At 55.0% G+C, this 18,711-nt stretch overlaps 2 long non-coding RNA genes across 2 annotated transcripts; both read right to left on the reverse strand.

Moving 5' to 3' along the window:
- Positions 1 to 6,674: 6,674 nt before the first annotated feature.
- Positions 6,675 to 10,681, reverse strand: LOC139828684 (uncharacterized). Its single transcript, XR_011740592.1, has 3 exons — positions 9,895 to 10,681; positions 9,281 to 9,361; positions 6,675 to 6,988 (listed from the first exon to the last, which is right to left on the reverse strand). It is a non-coding gene; the product is annotated as an uncharacterized lncRNA (long non-coding RNA).
- Positions 10,682 to 10,981: 300 nt separating this feature from the next.
- On the reverse strand, positions 10,982 to 15,757 carry LOC139828747 (uncharacterized). Its single transcript, XR_011740644.1, has 3 exons — positions 14,449 to 15,757; positions 14,172 to 14,364; positions 10,982 to 13,053 (listed from the first exon to the last, which is right to left on the reverse strand). It is a non-coding gene; the product is annotated as an uncharacterized lncRNA (long non-coding RNA).
- Positions 15,758 to 18,711: the final 2,954 nt, after the last annotated feature.

Here is an 18,711-nt window from a genome sequence, read left to right on the forward strand (position 1 = left end):
CCTCTGCTTAATAATCCTCATCTTTTGGAGGAAGCTGGGGGTGGAATCTCTGCTTCCTGCGGGTGTGAGCTGGGCGGTCCTGCCTGAAAAATGCACCAAGCCATGGGTCTGGCTGGCGTTAGGGAAAGGCAGGAATTGCTAAACGTGTTCTGCAATGAAGAAGAAGGAGCAAAGTAGGGCTTTCCATAGGGAGATAAGGACCCTCTGAAGCACAGACACCAGCCTGGCTCCTGTAATTGGGCCGTGAATAGCGATGACAAGAGGAGAGGAGAGCAGCTTCCTCCCCACGACAGGGACGGGAGCAGAGCAGCAGGGGTTAAATCTGCAGCGGTTTCTGCTGCAGTAACACAGCACAGTGCAGCCCATCACCAGCACCTCCCGCTTCCCAGGGACAGCGGTGCCGTGTGCCCACAAAGGTGCCATTTCCCCACCAACACTGGGGTCTGCAGGGGGACAATGCAGTCCCGCAGCCCCTCCGTGACCCAGGAGGGACCGGGAACCGCGTCCACACACAGACCTCACCTCACGTGAGACAGAGGAATGTGATAACACACCAGGGGCTGGAAACCAGGGCTTAAAGGGTTCGAGGAATTAGCTTAAATACCTCTAAATGCAGTGAAAAGGTGTAGGCTGCAAGGGCCAGGACGTGCCAGCTCCGTGCTGGCTGCAGCGCTGGGCTGGTGGGTCTCCGTCAGGTTTTCTTTCCCTCTTCACAAAGCTGTCGTGGGCTGTGAGGTTTGTGGGTACAAGCTGGGTTTTTTCCTTCCTCAGCTGGTGGTCCGGAGGGAGGTGCAGGGTCTGATCAGGCTCTTAGGTAAATATTTTCCCCATGGATGTTTTCCGTTCTTGTTGCCGTGCTCTATCATTAAAGTGATGCATATTGACAGAGACATTTTCAGTCCAGCCTGGCAGTTTATGGCTGGCGCCTTTCGCTCCCTATTATATTTGTCAGCTTTACTGAGTTACTACATAATCTATAATGATATATTTCCAAACCTATCCAATTATGCAATCTAACTCTAAAGGATTTCATGTTAAAATAGGCAGTAACACCAACAAGGGGTGGTTGTACCAAGATGATAGTTATTGCCTAAGAAGCAAAGGCTTGCAGCAGGTGCTGTGCGTGATGCCCTCGGTCCTGGTTTGTTGAAAACAAGTTTCTCTTTTAGTGAATTTGCCTGTCAGCTAAAGCCTTCATATGAGCTGCATTTTCCTGAAAGCCAGATACATGTTTTGGTAGCCATAGCAATAGCACGCAAGGTCATTGATTAGGATGGATGCACATCTCATGAGAGGGGCAACGAGAAACAGGCGACCAAAAACTGACCAACTAAGTATTCCATCCCATTCACATGATACATCATATAAAAGTGGGAGATCACGAGGATCTTGTCCCTTTTCCTTATGGCCGACATTAGGAGAGGACCTTACAAGTCGCACCTGCGAACTGAGGCCAGTGACAGACTGAATCCAGCTCCGGTTGGCTGCAGAGTCCAGTCCAGGACTTTGGGTGCTGGCCCCACATCTGCTGGAGCAGCTGCTGGGGCTTTTGAGATCGGTTTTGTATATTTTGTATTATTTTCTCTATTTTTATTAGTAGCATTAGTAAAACATTTTTAATTTTTCCATCTGTCCTCTCTCTGTCGTTCTTTCCCTCCGGATCGCCTGTCCTTGGTGGGAAGAGGGGAGAGGGAGGGGATAAGTGGTTAACAATACATCTGCCACAGTTTATTGTCACCCGCAATCAAAACCTCGACACCCTCATTGGCTGCGGGCATATGACCACAAACCCAGGCATGGGTGGCCTTGGCCCCCTTGGTCACGATTTGGGACTCTGAATACGAAAACATGGCTTACCAGCCTCCTAAGTGACATCACGTACCAACCTGCTCCAGAAACCACGCCGCAACTGGTTCAATTTTTCTTTGTGTATTTATAAAAACAGTCTCGGTTTTCCAGCACAGTGGCTTGTATGTGCGAATTTTGAGAGGTTTCTGATACAGGATTGTCCTTTTTTCCCCTGCAGAAGAACGAGCGCCCCGCTCCCGAGCCCCATCCAGAACGGTGCGCAGGCTCAGGTGCCTGCAGGACCCAGTTCTCCATCGCTCCTCCTACACTTGTCCTTTTTTTATCACCAATCTGGCAACATTTATCTCGGAAAAGCTCACAGGAGCACCTCAGCACGCTTCAGGTTTAAGGTTAATTTAATTTAAGTGCAAACACTCGTGTTTGCAGCACAGAGCTCGAGGAGATGAAGCAAACAGACCCTAAAAAGTTCAGAAATGTGCAAGCGAACAGAAGGGCACCAGCACCTTATTTAACACCCAACCGAACAGCCTCCTCCCCTGGGATGTTTTGTATGGTTCCTGTGCTGTTTGGGGCCTCGGGGGGGTTTGCAGGGGTGGTACCCGCAGCCCCCACATCTGCTGCATCCCCGGGACGGGCTCCCTGCATCCAAGCCTCTCAACTTCCCACATCCACACACACAGGCTGTTTCCAAACGATGGACCCAACCTGCAGTTTGTGTCACGATGGCAACTTATTACAATTGCACAAAAACTTACAAATGGTTGAACGGGCTATCAAGTTTTAGTAACCTTTTTATACATGCTCTGTGCTCCCTCCACCTGCTGTATGGCCAACATTGAGACAATAGGTGAATTTGTCCCAATTGGGTCTGTCTTTTTGAAACACCTTATATATATATATATATATATATATATATATATATGTATGCATACTCATATAAGAGTGCGTGAGTATGTACTTACATATAGCTGTATATGCATTTTTTATAAGCAAGTGCAGCGCAGCAGGCCAGCAGGACACATAAATCAAGCAGGCTGCCTGCCTGGCAGTGACAAATTGTTTTTGGCAGATGCATCTAATGCAGTTTTAGTCTGGCCTTACTCAGGTTAAACAAGTCCCTGACCTGCCTAAGTCTGAAAAATGCCCCGAGGAGCTGATCCTGTGGCTTGTTGCACTGTGCAGGGATGCTCAGCCTGGGATGCTGGGGGGTGATAAGGGGATGCAGGGGGATAAGGGGATGCAGGATGCTAAGGGAGCGCAGGATGATAAGGGGATGTAGGGGATGCAGGGGGTGCAGGGGGATAGGGGGATGCAGGATAATAAGAGGATGCAGGGGGATAAGGGGATGCAGGATGATAAGGGGATGCAGGGGGATAAGGGGATGCAGAGGATAAGGGGATGCAGGATGATAAAGGGATGTAGGGGATAAGGGGATGCAGGATGATAAGGGGATGTAGGGGGATGAGGGGATGCAGAGGATAAGGGGATGCAGGATGATAAGGGGATGTAGGGGATAAGGGGATGCAGGATGATAAGGGGATGCAGGGGGATAAGGGGATGCAGGATGATAAGGGGATGCAGGGGGATAAGGGGATGCAGAGGATAAGGGGATGCAGGATGATAAGGGGATGTAGGGGATAAGGGGATGCAGGGGATAAGAGGATGCAGGATGATAAGGGGATGCAGGTTGATAAGGGGATGTAGGGGGATGAGGGGATGCAGGATGATAAGGGGATGCAGGGGGATGAGGGGATGCAGGATGATAAGGGGATGCAGGGGGATGAGGGGATGCAGGATGATAAGGGGATGCAGGGGGATGAGGGGATGCAGGATGATAAGGGATGCTGCAGGGCGCAGGGTGATAAGGGGGTGCAAGGATGCTTAGCCCGGGATGCTGAGGGGTGCAGGGTCCCTCCTCTTTGGGGGCTGGCCCCCAAGCTATTGGAGGGACCTCACTGTTTGAGGAGACCATACAACAGCATCAGGGTAAGCAGGAAAGCCAGGAGGGTGTTTTTCTCCTGAGCCACCAACAGAGAGGGCCCAGACAGTTTGGATAAGCTTTCGAAGCAATCCAAATAGCCTAAATAATCGTCAGGCCAGATTCCTGCTGGACCCAGCAGTTGCTAGTGGCCGTTCAGAAACAAACACAAACCCCACTTCACTCCCGCCCCGTCGCTCTTGAAGGACGAGATAAACTTCACCCTCTGTGCTGCGGCACCGATGTCTGACCTGGCAAAGGGGGGCGGTGGGGCCTCCAGCCCTTCCCGCACCCACCTGCAGGGCTTCTGTCCCCGTGCCGAACCGCCACCGGCCATGGCGGGACCAGCATCCCTGGATGGAGGCACCCGTGGGGACGAGGGACCGACACCCAGTGCCGGGTGCCACCTCCCCCGTGACAGCCTTGGGTGGGAGTCCTGCCATTCCTGGCGTTCTTTTAATAGGACTTCAACTATATTTAGATCAAAAATAAATACATTCTTGGCCTGAGCACACTTTTCAATGCCTGATGAATGAGCAGGACGTCTTCCGCAGGAAACGATAACATTCCTGGGTGACGGCTCTTGCCTGTGCCGCGGGGGACGCAGAGCTCGGCGTCCTCACCAGCACGGGGGACGGCTCCTTCCCGTTATTAATAACCACACTACTCTGTTTATTATGAATGCTGCATGGGAACGAGGAAAGAAACTTGATGATGTTGAAATGCTGTGTTTTACAGAGAGCCAAGCTCTCTAAGGTCCTGCTGGGTGGCAGCAGGGACACCCGGCCTGGCCGGACCCTCAGAGATGCTCTTTGGGGACAGCACCCGCGTGGGGCCATTCTCTGCCATCTCTCCTCCTCATGCTCCCCAGCACCACAACCAGGGGTCCCTCCCGGTCCCCTGAGGCCACCAGAGCCACGGGTGCTGCTCCAGCAGGGTGCTGTGTGCTCCCCTCCCCAACGCTTCACCCCACATCAGCTCCCTCCGCATGGCTTTGCTTCCAGCACCTTTAAATAACGTTTCTTCTCTCTGCTAGAGGAGGTTCATTGCTTTCAGTTGAAAAGCCAAAAGCACACTGAAGAAACTCTTCAAAAAACCAATATCTTCCCAGGGAATAAAAAAACCCTCCCTGCATTGATCTGTCCATCTGTCTTAGCACTGAGACTCTCGACATGCCGAGCTCTGTGCAGAGAACCGCTCTGCGCTAGCCTGCTCTGCTGCTTCTCTCATCTCTCCAGGTCCTGGAGGGCTTTTTCCAGTGCCTGAGTCTGCGCAGGGCTCCCATGCTCTCAACATGGTAATATCTTATCTGCGTTTTGCGCTTGCTAATCATCAGTTAAACTCCCATTTTAGGACATATTTTCGCTAAAATTCTGCCTTATTTGGCCTTTTCCTCTCTGCGATTCCGGTGACATCACCCAGCAAGCAGCCGATTCACACAGCTCTGTCCTGGCAGGACATGGAGCTGTGCTGGGGGCTCGGGAGCCGTGACCCCGGCAGGGACCTGGGGACACAGGGGCTGTGAGCCTGAGATGCAGCCCGGGCAGTGGTGGGGTCTGTGTGTGCAGCCTGGGATGCGCTGGGGATGTGGAGGGTGCTCAGCCTGCCCGGGCCCCTGCGGGTGTTTAAACACCAACGTCTCCCCAGGCCACCCGCCGAGCCCCTCGCACAGCTCTGTGTCACACGGTGTGACCCGGAGCGGCCCGGTGACACGGGCACCCCTGGGCGCTGCTCCCGCGGCACAGCCGGCGGCTCGGCGGGGTGGTCGCTCCCATCCCTGCACCCACCAGGGTTTCCATGGGGTATTTTCCTCCCCGGTCCGCTCTGCGGCTCAGGCTGATCTGGCAGAAACACCTCCTGGTGACGAGACCAAGGCAATTGGTGGCAGCTCTGCAGTAAATTCGAGGTGCTATTTCCTCCAGGACAAGCCAGACTTCCTTTTCACTTGGAATAACAATAAACCAGCTCCACAGCTTGCAGGGAGGTTTCTGTTCTGAATCCTGCTCCCCTCAAACTCCACTGTTCACTGAATAACCCACATGTACCACGTCAGACCGCAGGGAATGAGGTTTTCTCCCACTTGGACAGGCTGAAAATCTGCCACCAAGGTCCTGCCACCACCTGTTTGCAGGCACTCCTTGCTGCATGGCATGGGACAACCGGCCCCATGTCCCTGGGATGCTATGGGACAACCAGCCCCATGTCCCTGGGATGCTATGGGACAACCGGCCCCATGTCCCTGGGATGCTATGGGACAACCAACCCCATGTTCCTGGGATGCTATGGGACAACAGGCTCCATGTCCCTGGGATGCCATGGGATAACCGACCCCATGTCCCTGGGATGCCATGGGACAACCGACCCCATGTCCCTGCGATGCTATGGGACAACCAGCCCCATGTCCCTGGGATGCCATGGAATAACCGACCCCATGTCCCTGGGATGCTATGGGACAACCGGCCCCATGTCCCTGGGATGCCATGGGATAACTGACCCCATGTCCCTGGGATGCTATGGGACAACCGGCCCCCTGTCCCTGGGATGCTATGGGACAACCGGCTCCATGTCCCTGCGATGCCATGGACAACAGGCCCCATGTCCCTGCAATGCCATGGGACAGCTGGCTTTATTTCCCTACTCCAGAACTTTCTTCTTGCCATGTCAGAAACTCACAACCCAACTCTATAAATCTCCTTTTGGCTGAAGCCCCACTATAAAAAATCCTGTGCCAAGAGCTAATTAGAAATAAAAGAAGATTAATTCTAAAAAATCAGATGAAGTGGGATATTTCTGGGTTAGGGCTATTTCCTGATTGCATCCACCCAAACAAAACAAAACCCGCATATTAATGACTCCTAAGAGATAAACCAATTTACTTTGCTACATATAAGGATCAATCTGAGTCACTTTATTACAAGAAGTGGCTTTGCCAGCTCGTGCCGCTGGCATTTCCAGCAATAACACAGCTGAGGACTGTTTAGTTTGGGGTGTCTGTCAGCGTCCATCCCACACGGATGCTCCTTCCCTCCCTGTTTTTCGGTGTCACGCACCATGTGGGTGACGAAACGGCTCCGGGAGGCGTCCCGGGCACAGGGAGCGGGGCAGCCCTGGCTCAGCCTTTGACTGGGGATGCAGGAGCTGGTTGGGGGCTGCTCCTCTGGGTGCCCCTGCTGTCCCTGTCACCAGAGCACGAACAGGACCCTGCCAGGGGAACCAAGAAGGTAAAGCACATTTTCCAGTGTAAGTTGGTCTGACTATTTATAATGAGAACCTAGAGAGTTAAAAACATTTAAAAAATCCATATTTGAGGCAAGAGGCATGAAGCAGCAGCAAGAACTGTGGTGATCCCCTCGGTGACCCCATGGGCGCTGGAGCCCCCTTGACTTCCTGCATGTGTTTCCAACGCGGAGCGGCTCAGCTGGCACAGACACCAGCCGGCCCTGCCTGTGAAACCAAGGAAATACCTCACCCACGCGGGGAGGAAAAAGCTCTTAGGAGTGAGTGCGAGCACAGGAAACCCGCCCACTGGGCAAAGGGATCACAGCAGCATTATCAGGCCTTTGCTTTCTTTTCCTTTGCCCTCCTGGTCATGTCACTCCCTTTCCCAGACAGATGAGATGTTGATTGCTTGTGCAGTTCCCGTGGTCAGAGCCCAGCCCAGCAGAGAGGCGACTTTATCTGCTCCTCTCTGCTGTTCCGCTCCTTCAGGGCTGCCCTTGCCATAGAAGAGTCATCAGCAACTGGCAGCAGCTCCAAAGAGGTTGTGCCATCAGCTGTGGAGCGCTTTGCTTCCTCAGACGAGCAAATGCTTCCAACTCTTTGTTTTATGTATTTCTTGGGTGCAAAATTACTGCAAGTTTGTTACAGGGCTTGCTATCATAAAGCAGTATGTCATATATTAACTGGTTCAGGCACTAAGAACATACTAAACAAATTGAATTTCATGTTGGGATTAGGGAGGAGAATCTAGGGAGGCTCCAGGACAAATCTGAGAACACATGATAGCTGCAGTTACTCGAACTGTTCCGACCGCGTTGTTTTCTTAAACAGTTTGAAAGCTGTTTTCCCAGAATCGGGATCTCACTGAGCTGTGATGTGGCCTCACACACATCACTTTGTATCTGATACTTCAAAACGAGGTGTAATTTTTGCATCCAGCTGCAGTTAAACGCTCTGCCAGGATACGCAGATCGCTGTCAGTGTTCTATTTTTACGGGGGTTTTCTGCTTGTTCTCTTCCTCTTCTGTTCTTCCCTGGTTTTTCCCACCTCACGGCAGGGCTGGTGCTGGGACACAGTCCCGCTGCGGTGACCGGGGCTGTGGTGGCGTGGGGGCACCCGGCGCATCATTAGCACCCAGGGACACATCCAGTACCCAGGGACATCTCTGGTACCCAGGGACATCACCGGCACCCAGGACACCACCAGCACACAGGACATCACCAGCACCCAGAGACAACACTGGCATCCAGGGACATCACTGGTACCCAGGGGCATCTCCAGTACCCAGGACATTGCCAGCATCCAGGACACCGCCAGCACCCAGGACATCACTGGCACCCAGGGACATCACTGGTACCCAGGGACATCTCCAGTACCCAGGACATCGCCAGCACCCAGGACATCACCAGCACCCAGGACGTCCCTGGTACCCAGGGACATCACTGGCACCCAGGACATCACCAGCACCCAGGACATCACCAGCACCCAGGACATCACCGGTACCCAGGACATCACTGGTACCCAGGGACATCACCGGCACCCAGGACATCACCAGCACCCAGGACATCACCAGCACCCAGGACATCACCGGTACCCAGGGACATCACTGGTACCCAGGGACATCATCAGCACCCAGGACATCACCAGCACCCAGGACATCACCGGTACCCAGGACATCACTGGCACCCAGGACATCACCAGCACCCAGGACATCACCGGTACCCAGGGACATCACCGGTACCCAGGGACACCACCAGCACCCAGGACATCACCAGCACTCAGGGACATCACTGGCACCCAGGACATCACTGGCACCTAGGACATCACCAGCACCCAGGACATCACTGGTATCCAGGGATATCACCAGCACCCAGGACACTGCTGCATGGCGGGGGGACATCCCAGGAACAGCAATTTGCAACCATGCCCTGCAGATCTTTGCTAACAGCAGCCAAAACAACAGGAGGACTAAGACTCCCGCACCTGACGAGCAGGCTGGGCTCTCTGGAGTGGCTGCCATCAGCATCTGACACAGGAGGCTCGTTGCCTGAGGCCAGAGTCACCCTTTGAAAATATATTTTATCAGTAGCTCAAAGCAACGCAATGGCTTCCTCTTACAACCTAACTCATCTGGTTTGGGTTTTCAGACTTATCCTATGATCCCCGCCGTAAGGGCTGGTGCTTTGCCAACCCATTGTTCCTCCCTTGGAAACAGATGGTAAGGGCTAAACCCTGACTGCATTCAAAACCAGTCCAACGAATTCAACATCCACCTGCTGGCGAGACGTGTTTGTAGAGATCTGCTCCTCTGCCACCGAGCGCCCTGGCCCTGGGGGGATGGCTGCACCGGGGACCTGGGGACAAGGTGTATGATGGACACGTCACAGCAGCAGCACCCATCCCCATCCCCATCCCCAACCCCATTCCCATCCCCAACCCCATCCCCATTCTCATCCCCATCCTCATCCCCATCCCCATCCCCAACCTCATTCCCATCCCCATCCCCATTCTCATCCCCATCCCCATTCCCATCCCCAACCCCAACCACGTTCCCATCCCCGTCCCCATTCCCATCCTCATTCCCAACCCCAACCCCGATCCCATTCCCGTTCCCATCCCCATCCCCATCCCCATTCCCATCCCTGCCCTCATCCTCATCCCCATCCCCTTTCCCATCCCCATCCCCATTCACATCCCCATTCCCATCCCCATCCCCTTTCCCATCCCCATCCCCATCCCCATCCCCTTTCCCATCCCCATTCCCATCCCCATCCCCATTCCCATCCCCATCCCCATCCAATCCGGAGTTCCTAGAGCAAACAGACCCCATGTTTGACATCCATAAGCAAATCCCTTTCCCTGTTTGATTTCCCAGACCCTAATTTACCTCTGCCTGGAGTTTAATCTTCAAACGAAGTGAAATCAAGAACCAAAGGTGATCCCAGAACTGAGTGCTGACGGAAAGCTTGCTCCTCCTCGGGAGAGGATGGACAGGTTAACATTCACTTCCATGGCAGCTTCCCGAGTCACAGTTTTGGTGAGTAGGAAACGATTATGAGCAGCTACGTCAGGAAAGACACTTTTCTCCTAATGGTACAACTATTTGGATCAAACCTCAGCTCCAGAGTTTGCAGGAGCTACTGATTTTTCAAAATTTGTCCTGATTAGAAAAAAAACAACTTTTTTTTTCTGCAAGCAACAAGATTTGTAGGAAAACCTTTGAATTCTTTTTTGTTTTTTTGGTGAAAGATCCTGGAGCAAATTTGCTGGTGCTGTAAACAGATATTCTTCCTGAATGCTCTGTGCTCTGCGCTGGGGAGCGCTCCCCCAGCCTCCATCCCCGCTTTGGGCATTGCCCACAGTCATGGAGAGCAAGTACCAGTCCTTGAACTTCTGTGGTTTAAATAGTGTGCCCGACAGTCAAGTAAATCCTCGTACATTCTAACCAAAGCAGAGCAGGCTGGTTGTAAACACTAGGATTCGATTTGTCTAAACTTCTGCCCTTTTTTGGGGAAAAAAATCTTAAAGCATAAGATATTTGTAAATTTCTTCAGTTTGTTTGTACTAAAAAAGTGGCAGGGCTCTATTTTGGTGAGTGTGCCTCGACGAGCGCATTCCAGCACGTGGGCATCGTGGGCAGCATGGGCAGTGTGGGCAGCGTGGGCAGCGGGGGCAGCGGGAGCAGTGTGGGCAGTGGGGGCAGCGTAGGCAGTATGGGCAGTGAGGGCAGCGTGGGCAGTGGGGGCAGTGTGGGCAGCGGGGGCAGCGGGGGCAGCGGGGGCAGTGTGGGCAGTGTGGGCAGCAGGGGCAGTGTGGGCAGCGTGGGCAGCATGAGCAGCATGGGCAGCGTGGGCAGCGTGGGCAGCGGGGGCAGCGGGGGCAGCGTGGGCAGTGGGGGCAGTGGGGGCAGCATGGGCAGCGTGGGCAGCGGGGGCAGTGGGGGCAGTGTGGGCAGTGTGGGCAGCAGGGGCAGTGTGGGCAGTGTGGGCAGCGGGGGCAGCGGGGGAAGCGTGGACAGCGGGGCTGGGGCCAGGGCGGCTGTCGAAGGTGTCCGAGATCCAGCACCCATTGGGGAGGACAGCATTCCTGTGCCGGTATCTCAAGGTAACACCGCCACATCCTGCGGGCAGTGTTAATATTTGGACAGTGTTAAAATACAACAAGTTGAGACGGATGCCCTGGCAGCGCCCCAGCGCTCGCCAACCTGCCTGGAATTCCTCCGGCAGCACAGGGCCTGGGGCTTGGCATTGGCACTCGGTATTTAAACAAAATACACATTAATATCTGCGGAAGTAATGCCTGAGTAATAGCTGCAGGAACAGACACGATTAAGGGCCATGGAGAAAAACAATTAAGCTGATCAGCCAAAATATTAGGAAAGCAACTCTGCAAATAGCGTTTTTTTTTCTTTTGTGAAATAAAGCAGGGGCTGGAGGTTGCTGGGGGCTGCGCTCTGGATATTCATGGCAGTGCTGGTCCTCAGGCAGTGCCCGTTGGCGCTGAGGATGGGGAAGGCCACCGACTGTCAGCTTTGCAATTTAGTCTTTCATTTCCCGCATTAGTGCATGACGCAGAAAGCTGAAAGCGGCGTTATGGTCATGGTGTGTTAGCCTCGAAAACAGCTGCGTGAAGCCGGGCTGAACTCCCCTGTTTGCCCGAGGAGAGGAGCCCGGGCCTGGCTTTGGGGTGGAAAAGGAGGATTTTCTCACAGTCCCAAAGCACCGCTGGCCCCACCAGGGCAGGGGGTGCACAGACCCAGGGACGGTCGGACACGGACAGACGGACAGTGTTCCTGTGGGATGAACACTGTGACCCTCCCTCCTGCCAGAGACGGGGTGAACAGGGCAGACCCGCTTGCTGACCAGCTGGAGGGTGTCGCGTCCCGCTCGCGTCACGTTCCTTTTGGCTGTCATCTCGTCAGGATTAAACTCAACCATTTGCAAATGAGAGTGGAGGAGCTGCTGCCGGCCCCGCGGGCGCTCGGGGGTGCGCACGGTGCTGCCTTCACCGCTGTCACAGCAAACAAACTGGGGCACAAGACCTGGAGCCCCCCTGGGTCTGGCAGAGCCCGGGGAAGGGTGATTTTTCTCACCAGGCTCTTGCCCTCCAGCAGTTCCAGGCTCTCCCACCTGCCCGGTGCTGCCACGTCTCCCTTCTCCATCTCGTGCAGGTGGTTGCTACGTGAGGGATGCTGGTGCCAGACAGGACAGTGCTGCTGAAAGACAGCGATTCGTCCCCAGAGCAAAGCACCAAACTGCAATGTGGTTGTTGCTTCACAGACGGAAAACCACATCACCAGAGAGTGCAGATCTCCTGGAATTACACTGTGGGAGCACAGGAAGGTGTTCATTTCTCAGGGCATCTAAAGCATAAACTGGTGTGCAGAGAGAGAATGGTCTCCTGTAGCACCATGAACCTAATGCAGCATGAAATGGGGACAACCGAAAGCTCCCACTGGTTTGCAGAGAGAGCAGACCCAGGTCCCCCGTCACCGGTACGCCGGGTGTCACCGGTGGATGCTGGTGGCAGCCAGGATGGAGCTGGGCAGTGCCCACGCTGCCCGTGTCACTCCCCCCGGGTCCCCATTGCAATGCAGAGCGGTTTGCCGGGGGCTGGCGATGCAGCACCGCGGGGGCTGCAGGGGACACGTTGCCCTCCCATTCCGGGTCCTGTCCCCTTCCCGTTCTGGGTCCTGTCCCCCTCCCATTCCGGGTCCTGTCCCCCTCCCATTCTGGGTCCTGTCCCCCTCCCATTCCGGGTCCTGTCCCCTTCCCGTTCAGGGTCCTGTCCCACTCCCATTCCGGGTCCTGTCCCACTCCCATTCCGGGTCCTGTCCCCCTCCCATTCCAGGTCTGTCCCCCTCCCCGGGCTGCTGCTCGCTGTCGGTTCTTGCCCGGGAGGTGCGGTTTGGCACCGCGGGGCATGGAAACACCCATGGAAAAAGCAACCCAAGAACAGCACAGCTCTGTCTCCCGTGGCCCCGCTTACACAACAGGCATCTGTTTGCTGGCCTCGGCGTTTGAAGGACACGTTGGTGAATTCAAGGCTGAGGAACAAAACATTTCATTTCGGGTTGTGGCACGCGTGCCAGGGCAGCGGGAAGAACGGTGAGGGCTCTGTTTGGCTTTTTGCCCCCCCAGAAAGGAAGATGTGTCCCCAGTGTTGTGCCCATTTAAGGCACACAGACACCTTACGCAATGTACGAGACGAACTGGCTCTGGGGCAGTTCCTGACCACAGTCCAGCTCCACGGCACAAACACATCCCAAAAATGCAGTCCCTGTGCTACCGGCTGCTGGGATGCTGCCCGTGGTGGGGCCGGCAGAGACGGGGGAGGCAAGGGTCCCACCGCTGGGCTGGGTCCACGCACGGCCCTTCCCACACATCGACACTGAGCCCAGCCTGGCCCAAGCTGGGTCTGGGTCCATGCACGGCCCTTCCCGCACACCGACACTGACCCAGCCTGGCCCAAGCTGGGTCTGGGTCCATGCATGGCCCTTCCCGCACACCGACACTGACCCAGCCTGGCCCAAGCTGGGTCTGGGTCCATGCACGGCCCTTCCCGCACACCGACACTGACCCAGCCTGGCCCAAGCTGGGTCTGGGTCCATGCACGGCCCTTCCCGCACACCGACACTGACCCAGCCTGGCCCAAGCTGGGTCTGGGTCCATGCATGGCCCTTCCCGCACACCGACACTGACCCAGCCTGGCCCAAGCTGGGTCTGGGTCCATGCATGGCCCTTCCCACACATCGACACTGAGCCCAGCCTGGCCCAAGCTGGGTCTGGGTCCATGCACGGCCCTTCCCGCACACTGACACTGACCCAGCCTGGCCCAAGCTGGGTCTGGGTCCATGCATGGCCCTTCCCGCACACCGACACTGACCCAGCCTGGCCCAAGCTGGGTCTGGGTCCATGCATGGCCCTTCCCGCACACCGACACTGAGCCCAGCCTGGCCCAAGCTGGGTCTCCATCAGGGCATCACCCCTAGCAGGGCAGGCTCTGTGCCCGGGGCTGTGGGACAGGCGATGTCCCCAGCACGGAGCGGGACACCGAGCAGCCATGTGCACCGCTCAACAAACCCCGTTGTCATCGCTGGGTTCACATCCCCATCACCCCGCCCTGCAATGCTCTTCGGAGCAAGCAGGATTTTTCCATCCTCACCTGCCACTTCTTGTCTTTCCTTTACCTTCTCATCACGTGGTTCAAACACCCTTTGTTCACCGCAGAACCGCAGCGTTGGGTCTGGGGAGGGATGCGCACAGCGGACTCGGCGGATCTGCAGCGGCTGGTGAGTCACTGCGCGTTGGTCGGGGAGCAGCTCAGGAGCATGAGGGGACTAAATTACAGCACGGCTCTGGTAGAGACACGAGGAAACCATTGTACTTACACTGTTCATGAACCGGCTGATGATGTTTGCAGAGGAATCCCCTTGAATCACCGCTTCTTTCCACTGTCTGTTCCCCCGCGTCCCGGTCTCTCCCCGGCGCAGCGGCACCGCTGGAGCAGCTCATCCCAGCTCTCCTCCGGCCACAGGAAGGTCCATCCCAAACCCCTCAGCGCTAGGGACAGGCACTTTATCAGGAGCACTTAGTCAAAGGCAACTTGTAGTCATTAATCTGGAGATTCCCAGAGTCTGTGATTGTTCTGTCCCTGTAGCAGCATCAGAAAAGAAAAATTGCTGCAACAAGTTTTCCTTGGATTTGAAAAATGACCTTTCTTTCCTGAGAAAATTCAGAGCTGCAAAACCAGAAGGCTGGTGCCTTCCAGTTGAACAGCTTTGGAGTCCCATTCCACTAAAAGGGCTGCTTTTCAAGCCTTGTCAATCTAAGGAAATTTATTTAGGCAGTCTCAAGGGAAGGTCTTGGCAAAGTGTTAATAGGTTTCTTTTATAAAAGAGACCTTTATTCACTGGTCTTTAAGCTGGCCCATGTCTCATTTGGCTTTCCGAGTCCATGTGCAGAGAAGACGTCTGTCTTTGACAGTCTCCATGCTCCAGCGCTGTTGTGGGGCTGCGGAGGAATTTGCTAAGCTGTAATGAAACATCTGGCTCCACCATAACACAGCTGCACGAGGCGGCTCCTCACCCGGCGGCGAGCGCTGGAGCCCTCGGCACTGCTGCTGTCACTGCCGCTTAAAGGCACGGGTCCTGTCTGCAACCGTCACCTAAATCCTTTCCGTTTTAGGGGTCAGTCTGCTCATTTAACAAAGGTGAGAGTGGTCTGTAAAACACTTGAACACAAACTACAGACACTGCTGACCTTGCAGCTGTAAACATTTTGAAGCCCGCACAATTAGTTGAGTCTCGCTTCAACACGTATCTCGAGACTGTTGGATAAAGTGTCTGTTGGCTGAATGTTGCTCGTTATACACTAAAATGAATATGTAACCAATGCACAAATGTCTAACCGATTGGTTGTGCATTCCTGAGTGGATTCCCTGCCTGTAAGGTGCTTTGAGCTGACACCTGGGAGCTGCTTCAGCAAGTGGTTGTTTGAACAGTCTCCGTCGTGATTTGTTCAGAAGGCACCTGCTCTCCAGGCAGATAAACCCCGGTTCTCTCCAGTTTTCTGCTATCAGCAGCACAACCCAGCACACAGACACGCAGAGCCATAAATCAGGAATTGCTGCAGCCGAGCGAGGCAGGAGCCCCGCCGGATGAGCCCACGAGGTGCAACCATTATCCAACAACGCATGGCTGCCCATTGTGGAGAGGTTTGCGTTTCAGTGATTTGGCTGAAGAAACTGAGTTTAAAAAGTAAATAAAAGTTTGAATCAGATTTACATAGGCATAATTAACCTCACGTTTTGCAGAGCAGCACACAGCCATACGCACTTCATTTAGCTCAGCCCTAAAGCAGCGGCTGCTGCAAGTCCCTGGCAGAGTTTCGCTGAGACACCCCGGCACTTCATGAATATTCGCTTTTCACCTCTAAATTTTCTTTCTGGAGCTTTTAAGCAGTTTTATGGCAGCGTTTATACAGCCACCTCAGCCTGCCTTTGCTTTATGTTTGTCTCACCTGAAGCCACTGAATTTTGAGTTTTATTAGTTACAGGTATCTGAAATCACATTCTTTTAAGAATTGACTGCGCTAATAAAACTCCTTAAAAGTTTCTGCTTAAGGCAATTGTCAGGAATCAGATTCTTATTGAGTTACACTCCAGATCCATTTTCTAGCGCTGTTTGTTACCAGCAAGGTGAGTAACAAGCACCCCGTCAATTCGTTGAAGAAATGTCCAGGCAAACAGGTTTTCTTGAAGAGCATTGCAAAGGAGGATGCTGCTCAGTTTGTCTCCCGGAGGTGACGTGAAACACGGCCCGGTCCCCAGCAGAGGACCAGCACAGCCCCAGCCCGCGAGCGGGGCAGAGCAGCCCGTGCAGGGCAGGATGTCAGGGCAGAGCTGCTCCCGCCCGAGGCCGGGCTCCGTGGGTCGGGAGAGCTGCTTTCTCCCTATCTTCCCTCCGTTTCCCTCTTTTCTCTGCATGGTCCCAGCCCACACATCCCTGTGCCCCCCAGCACACCTGTCACCGCTCACGTGCTCCCAATGACAGGGCTGCTTCTCCACAGGTTCAGAGCTCCTCATTAAGCCACAGGTACCGCCCGTCAGACGCTGCTCCCCTCTCCCAGGACAGGCGATTTCCTCCTGGTCATCTCCGCTGAGAAATTTCGAGTTTTACTGTTTGACCCACACTAGTTATTGCAAATATATGCAAAGAACCAGCCCTCGCTTTAGCAAAGGGCTCCCTCCCTCCCTCCCTCGCCGCGGTGGGTACGGGCAGCGCTCCGGCCACTGCTCGGCCCTCCATTTCTCCCCACTTTGGCAGCGGAGGGTCCCCTGGTTATGTGCAGGACCCCCCAGGCAGGGCCAGCTCCTCCTCTGGGCCAGGGGACGTGGGGACAACCCCAGCGGTGAGGGGGATGCTGGGGGACCCCTGGGAGGAGGATGGTGACCCTCTGTCCTTAAACAGCCTCTGCCTTTCCCCTGGCGAAACCCTCCCACATCACAGACAGGCCCTTTTTCTTCCTCAAGTATTTCTTAAAAAAACATAAAAATAAAAAACGGGACCACAAATGAGACTGACCGCACTGCAAATATTTGTACATTCAGATCAGTTCGGCTTTGCAAAACTCCAGCCTGCAAAACGTCAGCCGGAATGTGGTTTCAGCCCCGTCAATGGTTATTTTCTCTCCATGGGGTCCCGGTTGGGGCCGCACGTGGGGAGCAGGTGAAGACCCCCGAGCCCAGCACAGCCCCTCCCGCCAGAGCCCCCACGCTCCAACAGCCATTTCTGCTCCATCAAAGGGTTTGTGCTGAGTGCTCCCCCAGCCCCGCACTCTGTTCACTGCTGGACACCCCCGCACTCTGTTCACTGCCGGACACCCCCGCACTCTGTTCACTGATGGACACCCCCGCACTCTGTTCACTGCTGGACACCCCTGCACTCTGTTCACTGCTGGACACCCCCGCACTCTGTTCGCTGCTGGACACCCCTGCACTCTGTTCACTGCCGGACACCCCCGCACTCTGTTCACTGCCGGACACCCCCGCACTCTGTTCACTGATGGACACCCCCGCACTCTGTTCACTGCCGGACACCCCCGCACTCTGTTCACTGCTGGACACCCCCGCACTCTGTTCACTGATGGACACCCCCGCACTCTGTTCACTGCCGGACACCCCCGCACTCTGTTCACTGCCGGACACCCCCGCACTCTGTTCACTGATGGACACCCCCGCACTCTGTTCACTGATGGACACCCCCGCACTCTGTTCACTGCTGGACACCCCCGCACTCTGTTCACTGATGCACAGCCCTGCCCACCCTGCGCATTCAACTCACCCGAAAACCCGAGCTGTGACCCGCGCAAGGCGGCTGCAGCTGCGTCCCTTGTTCCGGATGATAAACCACGGCGAAACACAGTCTTATGTCTTCACATGGGGTGAAGAGCTCCTCATGCTTACCCTGAATTTCAATTTTAATATCAAAACTAAAGACTCACATATGTTCTGAGCTGTTAGATGCATTAATTTCACGCTTTTGCTTCCAACACTTGAGAGGCACAGGATTTTGTTAAGCTGTTTAATTGCAGTGAACTTTTTACAGACAGCGTTTTATAAGCTGCAGAAATTACCTGAGAGGCTCGGGGGGATACCAGCAGTCCAAAAAACCCGAAGCAGGCACGTGTGTGCTGAAATGGGGGCTTCAGAGGAGACCGCAAAATCAAACCAGGCCATGCTACAGTGGCACCTTTTTCCAAGCAGCCAAACGAAGGGAGCACGGGTGGAGGATTGTGTTGAGGGAGACAGACTGTAAGAAGCTGACAGTGCCGTCTGGACTGTGCTCACACCCAGCGAGATGAGCCCACGCAGGCTCCATTGCCGAGGACAACCCTGGTACATGAGGTGGACTTGACCTCTCCCTGGAGCCCATCCCAGCCTTGAGGGTGCTGGGGTGACCCAGCCCCAGGAGCCATGGCTGGGGACAAGGGGAGGGCCACCCGCCATCAAAGGGACAGTGCCGGACATGGACACGTCCCCAGTGCCGTGCTGAGTGCCAGCAGCCCCCAAAACCCCCCTTCTCACAGCACCTCCGCTCTGCCCCTCGCCCCATTCCCAGCACGCAGCCAGAACACAAGAGCCACGTCTGCTCCACCTGCTGCTGCGGCCCTGCTGGGCTTAACCCCGCAGCGATGCAGGGGAT

Source organism: Patagioenas fasciata, chromosome 10, assembly GCF_037038585.1.
Source record: "Patagioenas fasciata isolate bPatFas1 chromosome 10, bPatFas1.hap1, whole genome shotgun sequence".
NCBI lineage: Eukaryota > Metazoa > Chordata > Aves > Columbiformes > Columbidae > Patagioenas > Patagioenas fasciata.